Genomic DNA, 8,327 nt, shown 5'->3' on the forward strand with positions numbered 1-8,327 from the left:
CTCCCCTCTCCCACCTCCTGACATCCCACCTCTTCCAGAGGCACCACAGAGAATAGAGCACAGGCCTGAGGGCTAGGCATGGCTGGACCATCACAACGCCAGCTTTCATGACCATCCCTGCTGCTCTGACTGGGTTCCCAAACCCAGGAAATTTTTGGCAAGTTATTAGTCCCTATTGAGTCATTAATCTCAATTAACTCATTGCTTAATCAAGCAGTGCAAAACAAAAAGGGAGCCCATTGAAATGAAAATTGCTCTTGGGGCATAGACAGGCTGTAAGGCCTTTATGAACCAACAGCAGTCAGGGGTCAGAGTTCTGCTTGTGTTTTTGCCAAGACCTGCTTAGAGCACAAGATTTCATGTCACTAAACCACAGCTGATGAACGGGCTGCTCCAGTTACAGGGCATTTAATATATATATGGGTAATTATGGGTAATTTTCAAAGAATTGGAAAAAATATATATCCAAATTTAAAACGTCACTGAATAGTCTATAATTTCTTTTTGCTACAAATTGCATTTCAGGTTTGTACCCTACCATTAAGTATTGCATTTTGAATGCTGATTAGAATCACACAGCAGTGTAAATGGTAATAACAGGCACTCAATAAGTAGTTATTAAGTATATAAAAATGTTTCCAAGATTCTGAGCTGGGGCACCAGTGGTTACTTTGTTGCTTTTTATTAACACATGTTCATTGTGGCAGGTTGAGAGTTGTAGAAAAACAAGGAAGTCAACTTGAGATCAATATTAAGAAGGGTCCTGGGTTTGTATTTCTACTTTTTATTTTTTTGTCCTGAGGCTTGGCTGGACCATCACATTTCCTAAAGTACACTTGCATAGCTTTCAAGGAGAAAATCTCTACTATCAAAATAAGTGAGGTGGGGCAGTTGGCCTTGATAAGTCTTAGGTCTCTGTGGTATATTTTGCTGGTGCCCTGCCTGGATCCCCTAAACCTTGGGCACCCTTCCCCCAGTTGCTGTGTGTGCTGGATGCTGGTGGCCCCCAAGTTGTCCATTTTTCTAGAGACTTGCCTTTGACCAGATGGGAGCTACCACTGAGAAAGCCTGGAAATCAGGGAGCTCTTACCCTTCTCCAGGGGCAGCTCACAGCCAATGACTGATTGATTCTGGACACAAAAACCTGATCTCCTGGCCTCAGTATGGAACAACTTTTGAGGGTCATTTTTGCTCCAAGCATTCCATAGAAACCAGTCTGAGGCTAGACTTCAACTGAAACTACCTCTTAAGCCTCTTCCTCTGCCTCATCCTACTACCTTGATTATCTTACAAATTTCCCTGGGGGTCACTTCTATAGAAATTGCTGGCTCAGGATCTGCTCCTACAGTATCTGACCATTGGTAGACCCTTTTGGTTTTAGCTATCTAGGACCAAAGTATGAGTTGAGAGCCTTCCTACCCAAAGTGTGGTCCATGGCCCAGCACATCACATCACCTGGAACCTTGAAAGCAAGGCAGAATCTCAGACCTCAAAGAAAACCTACTGAGTTTGCTTCTGCATTTTAACAAGCCCCCAAGAAGGTTGTTAAGCACTTGGAGTTTGAGTTGATGAGCCTAGATCATCAGTATTATGGTGGGGGCTAGCTGTGAAATAGAACAAGTAGTAGAAGGGGATTCTTTGCTCCGATTTCCATGGAAGCCTCTGGAGGTTGAATAAATAGGGAAGATTGGTTAAGGAATTCTAAGGCTCGTAGCTATATCCCTGCAGACAAGCTGAAGAATACCTTTTTGAGGTAAGCATGTGAGGAGTTGACAAGGAAGGGGGGGGGGGTTCATTCTAGGCAAGGAGGAGGAGTGGTTTCTGAACAGGGAGGTTTGGGGTATCATATGTGGTTTCTAATTTCTGTCCTGCCATCAATTCATGAACTGGCCTGGGGCAAATGTCTCAGCTGAGTTTTCTATCCCTTCATATGTGATGTATGGGATTTGGGCAAGTTGATTTAAAAGATGACCTACAGATTTCATGCTGTGTGGGTCTAAGAAGAATATGAAAAATGACCTCTATAACTACTAGGCCAAGCCTTAGGCAAAGAGGACAGATATTTAGGGCTTGTGAGTAAATTCCATGTCAGTGCATCAAACTTTTTATGAGAAACACGGAGAGACAGACAAAGACAGAGACACAGAAGCGAGGTGTTTGGTTGAAATCAAAGCAGGCACTTACTGGGAGGTACATGCAGGGGACATGGGAAACAAGGGCTGCAAGTCTCCCAGCTTGTAGGACCAAATGTCATGGGTACGAATGGGCCTGATGTCAAGGAAAATTCACTGTCAAGTCACATCATCTTCTGTACAGCAGTGTGCTGCCCAGAGCCTGAACAAAGAGGTCATCAGTGTACCCTGCAGCTACATCAGCCTGGTCAGATTCCACGTGCTCAATGAAGAGGGCTATTTCTGAACAAACTGGAGCTGGTGATGTTGCCTTCATGGCTTTCTTCCCTTGGAATTTCCCTTCCTTGCTTCAGATGCCCAGACTTCTTAGGAATCCCTCAAGGTGGTGTCTGATCAAGGCTGAGCCCCGATCAACAGTGGCTTGTGTTCAAGAGCTTTCCCCAACCCTTTTGCTTCCATCAAACTTTTAGGTTAGTTTCCTCTTCTGTGCCTTCCGAAGCCAGGAGTCATATATAACTATTTAAAATTTCAATTCCAATTAATTCAAATTCAATAAAGATACAGTTCCTCAGTCCCACTAGCCATATTTCAGGTGATCCAATGCTGTATGTGGTTAGTGGGCACCATATTAACAATGCAGATATAGTATTCCCATCATCACAGAAAATTCTACTGGACAGTGCTGCTCTGTACTACTTCCATACTTTATTTACTTGGCAAAATACTTGTGCCGCAGTCTGGCTGGGCACAATCAGGAGCCACTTGTCAAAAGAAACTAACTTTATTTTTAGAACCACACACGCCAAACAAAACAGCCTCTCAGGAAAAATCCTCAGAGCCTCAACTGCCACCACCGGCTTTCCACAAGCCTCTCTCTCCCACACAAGCCTCTCTCCACCTCCCACAATCCTCCTGCTCTTGAGGCCGATTGGCTGGGTCACGTGGGCGGAGCCAAAAAAAGTCCCCCAATGAGCAGCTCCGTGATCTGAAAGGGCAGGGAAACAGTCCAATGAGCATCACCGCAGAGGAGCCAATCAGCTAGATGTTGCTGGGGCCGCTGTGAGCCAATCATCAGCCGGCAGCTGGAAGTTTGCTGGCAGCTGGAAGTTTGCTGGGGCCCCTTTGGCTGTGGCTCTCAACATACTTGTAATCATATTAGCATCCAAGAGGGGGACATATTCAGAATGCCTGGGTTCTGCCTCCTGGGTCTCCTTCTCTGGCACATCCTCTTTTCATATCTGGCCTTCAGACACCATCTGCTGCTCTCTGAACATTTGGGCTGCAGGGTCTCTGTACCACTCCTCCCAGGCCCCTCATCAGCACAGATAATTGAGCCTACCTTTCTCCACTGGGCTGAAATCCCCAGTATAGACTCAGGATGGCTTTCAGAGCAGCTTCTTGGGCATCCATTTTATTATAGCTGTGACTTTTCAAAACATTGGAATCAGAAGTGAGGATTTAAAATCCCCAAGGGCATGAGGCCCCCAAACCATTTTCTGCTTGCCTTTTCCATATCCAAAGTCTTGGTACGGAGATCTCAGTCTTGAAGTTGAGAGTGAAGGCTATAAGCGCCAGTTTCCCCTGCCTTTCACCGGGCCAATGGAATGCCTCTCTTAGGCCTAACTCCCTTGCAATAATGATAACGGTTGCCGGGTACAGTGGTGCATGCCTGTAATCTCAGAGACTCAGGAGGCTGAGGCAGGAGGATCACAAGTTCAAAACAAGCCTCAACAAATAACAAGGCCCTAAACAACTTAGTGAGCTTCTGACTCAAAATAAAAATATAAAAAGGGTTGGGGATGTGTCTCAGTAGTTAAGTGCCCCTGGATTCAATCTCTGATACCAAAATAAATAAATAGATAAAATTTTAAAATCATGATAGCTGTTGCTCTTGAATACCACCTATGGAACAGGTGCACACATTATCTCATTTAAGTGTAATTGGACTATTTCATGAATTTGGTATTGGGATTGTTTTGTTCATGGATAGTTCCTATAATCTCCATTGGGGTCAATTTAGTTATTAAGGTAGGGATAGAAGAAGGCACTAAACACATTTCAAGGCTTTTGCAGAGATCTCCTATTTAATCCTTGCAAAACCTTGAGTATGAGTCAAGCAGCTGTTACCCATGTGAGTGTCCCCACCTCAAGGTTAGCACTGTCACCTGGGTCTCTGTACAATAGTGACAGTAATAATAAGAAATGATGTTTCACAGTTTACTACTTGATAATTTTCTTGAATTATGAACTATTTTGAACATACACAAAAGCAAAAATAACACCCAACTATCCACCACCAGATTTAACAAATGTAAATATTTACCACATCAATTTCAGACTTAAAAAATATAGATACAACTGTAGTATCCTTTGAATACTTCCCCAATTTTATTTTCCTTCTTCCTTCCCAAATGAAATGTTACTTCTTATTTGGTGTGTTTATTTCTCAAATACATGTTAATTCTTTTACTGGTATGTGTGTATCAAGTAAACAATTCATAGTATTTGTGCATGCTTAAAATTTACATAAGAGATTCTATACATTCTATATTTTTACTCAGCATTGTGTATTCAAGATTAAATTATATTGATACTTGTTAAATCAAGTTCATTCATTTTATCTGCTACATAATATTCCATTGCATGAATGACTCATGATTTTATTTATTCATTCTGCTGTTAGACATTTAGATTCTTTTCATTTTTTCATTATTAACAAACAGTGTTACAAAGGGCATCCTTTTATGTCTCTACTACATGCTCAGGAGTTCTGAGGTTTGTGCATCTTCAGCATTCACAGCTGATCCACATGGTCTCACAATGAACCCTCACTCAGCCTCAGTGCATTACATGGCTGAGGTGTCACTGACGTTAGACACGAGGAGGCTCATGGAGGTTGCAACTCTTCCAGGGCAAGTCAACTGGCTCATGGGGTGCTAACATGTTTGCTTAGTCCAGCATCAACTGATACAAGTTCCAGGGGTAGCTATGGACTTTCTTCTTGTGTAGTTTTGGGCAAGTTATCTTTACTTGCCAGGTCCCAGCTTCTTATAGTACTGGGAATTCTACCATTTATTGCATAGTACTGTCCTAAAGATGAGATGAATGTATATAGAAAGCATTCAACTCAGAGTCTGGCAGGTAGCAAGGGTCCAATCTGTATGATTTAAACTGAAAATGAGAAATACTAAAAAAAATTTAAATGAAAATAATGGATCATATGGTCATTTAGTTCCCCAAATGTGACATCATTGTTTCCATTTCCCTCACCACTGTTCTGAAACTAGCGTGATTATATATTATGAGCTCGTTGGGATTGCACAGTTAGCAGCTTCTATGATGGATGATACGAACTAGGAATGGAGCCCAGAAAGGCCACAGGACAGAATTCACTTTTGTAAGAATAATGCATTTTGTTAAACAATATGCCAGAGAAGGACCTTGGGTGCCACCAGAACACAAACACGTCTATTTTAAAATTTACCTAGCTTTTCCCTATAAAGAACAGTTCTTTGAAATTTGGTTTTCCTCATCTGCACAGTGAGGGGCCTGAATGGAGATCTTTAAGGGTATTTCTAGATTTAAAATGAAATCACTTAATAGTATTAGTTTATTCAAGGTAATTTATATTTAGGCACAACTACTGTTTCCCTCCTGGGTGTATGCCCTATGGGGCCCTTAGCTGAGTATAGATTATTCCAATGAATTTATTTAATGATACTTGCTTTCAAGTTTCTTGTCCTAATTTTGTTTGAATATAAGTTAAAATCCTTTTGAATGATGCTTGGGTTTCTTGTTTCCTGAAATTATATGCGGAGAACATATAAGACAGCAGACAGGGCCCAGGTTTCAGAATTAGACACTGTGGGTTTGCCATATGCAAGCTGTGTGACTGTAAGCAAGCTGCATTACCTCTCTGAGCTTACGATCTCACCTGACGAGTGAAATAACCTGAGTGTGGAAATAACCTGCTTCATAATGCCATGGTAAAGAGTCCATGAGATAATAAAATATGTGAAACAACAGGAACTCGAGAAATATTAGCTTCCCTCCTCTTATGCTTCTCTTGCCAAATAAGGCTGCTGCCCTGTGCACTTGAATTGAAAATCAAAACTCAGAACTATTTTCTTCTCCCTCTGATGGCTTTAAATGCATTCATTGGCTTAGAAAGAGGAGCCTTTATCATCTGCGGTTCTCTTCTCTTTTCCACAAGTGCCAATTCCTCTGCAAACCACAGCGCTTCATTTTGTGGCCGAGTTTCATAACGTACCAGTTGATGTGGGTATTTCCCATCCTTGGAAACAGCCCAGGGACAGTTTTCTCTGGGGGTTTCTCAAAACTGCTGAATTATGATTCTTTTGGCCAAAGCCCCTTCTATAGGATTTGGAGTGAGCTTGTGGTTTGGCAGATGCTATCCTAGCAGGAGACATCCTCCCATAAAATGGATGTCCCATTGAATCTGCCAGTGTGATGTGCCCAAGCCCCAGCAGAGACTGACAGGTTGGGTGCAGCACGGCCCCTCCCCCTCCCACCAGGTGATTCTGCTGCAATAAAACCCTCAGGAATCAATCAAGCTGTCAATCCAGATGGCCTCTGGGGGAGGGCCGGGGGCCACAGGTGGACGGATGGGTAATGAAGCTCCCGGAGCCTTCTTCCACACATGGATAATACATGAGGCGACATTCAATCACCTCCCTATGCAGCAGTCGGGAGCAGAAACAGCTAACTATGTCCTGAACTACAACTTGAAGATTGCTCAAGTGACGCTGGAGCTGAACGGTGACCCTGGACTGGTTCCCAGTACATCATTCTGGCGGTGGCCAGAGATTTCCTAGGGACTGGGTTAAATAAGCCAACATTCTTCTTCCCTGGTACAGAAATTGATGGCAGCAAGGCCACCAGGCTTCTGTCCAGGGCTTCTGTGCCTGAGTAATGGCACAGGGGCACCTCCTCAATCCTGTCCAACACTGGCAGAGGCTGGCGTAGTGGGGAAGTCAGGCATGAGCAGGCCAGACAAGAACAAGACTGATGGGGGCATTATTTTAGGCTACCAGTGGGACCAGAACTCTGGGAGGGTGGAGAGACAGTAGCCGTGTCAGGGAGAGCTGTTTTTCATTATTGTTGGTGGCTGCAGTGACCTCCTTGGAGCAGTGTGGCTGCCTTGGCCTGCCTGGAGCTACTGTCCACCCATTCATCCTAGTCCACAGGGGCCCAGCTGATCCTTTCAGCCCTAGAACATGTACATCCACAAGAGGGAGAAGGGGGCAGTCCTGTGCCTTCAGGGCAAGTAGGACCTTGGAGGGAATGTCTTATATTTTTTGTGGTTTTTCTCTTTCTGGTTTGTTCTCTGAGGTCAGAACTAGGAGTGGATGGCAGAGGGGTGGGGGAACGCTGTTGTAGGGACTTCCAGCAGTGAGGATGAATGTCGCCTATGTGGGGGGTGGTGCAGGTTTAGCAAGACCTGAGCATGTTGCATGGACATGTCAAAGTTCACGTCGCAAACAAATTCCTCAGAACCAAGACTTCCCTCAGGTCTGCCCCACCCCAGTCCTCCTCACAGGAGGAGTGAACACGGAACTCCATTCTCCTAGTAACTCCAGCCAAACCCTTTAAAATCATTCTGACCCTTCTCCTCTCAGATGGTCTTGTTACTTCTCCAGGAATTTCACCATCCAGCTGGAAATCGTATCTGTTGTTTTTCAGCCAGTCTCCTTGCCTCAGGTATGGCCCCTGTCCAACTACCCTCCATCCTGCATCCCAAGTGTTCTTCTAGAACATGCCATTTCCGTTTTAAATTCTCCAAATGATTCTCTGCACTCTGAGGATAAACCAAAATCTGCTTTACATGGAGCATATAATGCTTTTTGTAATATGACCTCTTCTCACTTTCCAGTTTCCTCCTTTCCTATTGTCCCCCACCCCCACACTTGCCTCCACCAACATGCCATCCAGACCATACACTTGTTCATTTTGATCAGCAACTCATTCATCAAACATTCACTGAATGCTTACTGTGCACTAAACCCTATTTCAGGGTACAGTGAATTTAGGGGTCAATGGTAAGAGGTAGGCGTCTGAGATGAATCCCTGGATGAGTGTCTGTCTGGGTGGCCTAAAAATCACAGGGATAAGACTGCAGGGCTACAGGAGTGATGATGAATTCAACACAGGCATGTGGAATTTGAAGGGTCTCAC

This window comes from Marmota marmota, unplaced genomic scaffold (assembly GCF_001458135.2).
Source record: "Marmota marmota marmota unplaced genomic scaffold, marMar, whole genome shotgun sequence".
Classification (NCBI taxonomy): domain Eukaryota; kingdom Metazoa; phylum Chordata; class Mammalia; order Rodentia; family Sciuridae; genus Marmota; species Marmota marmota.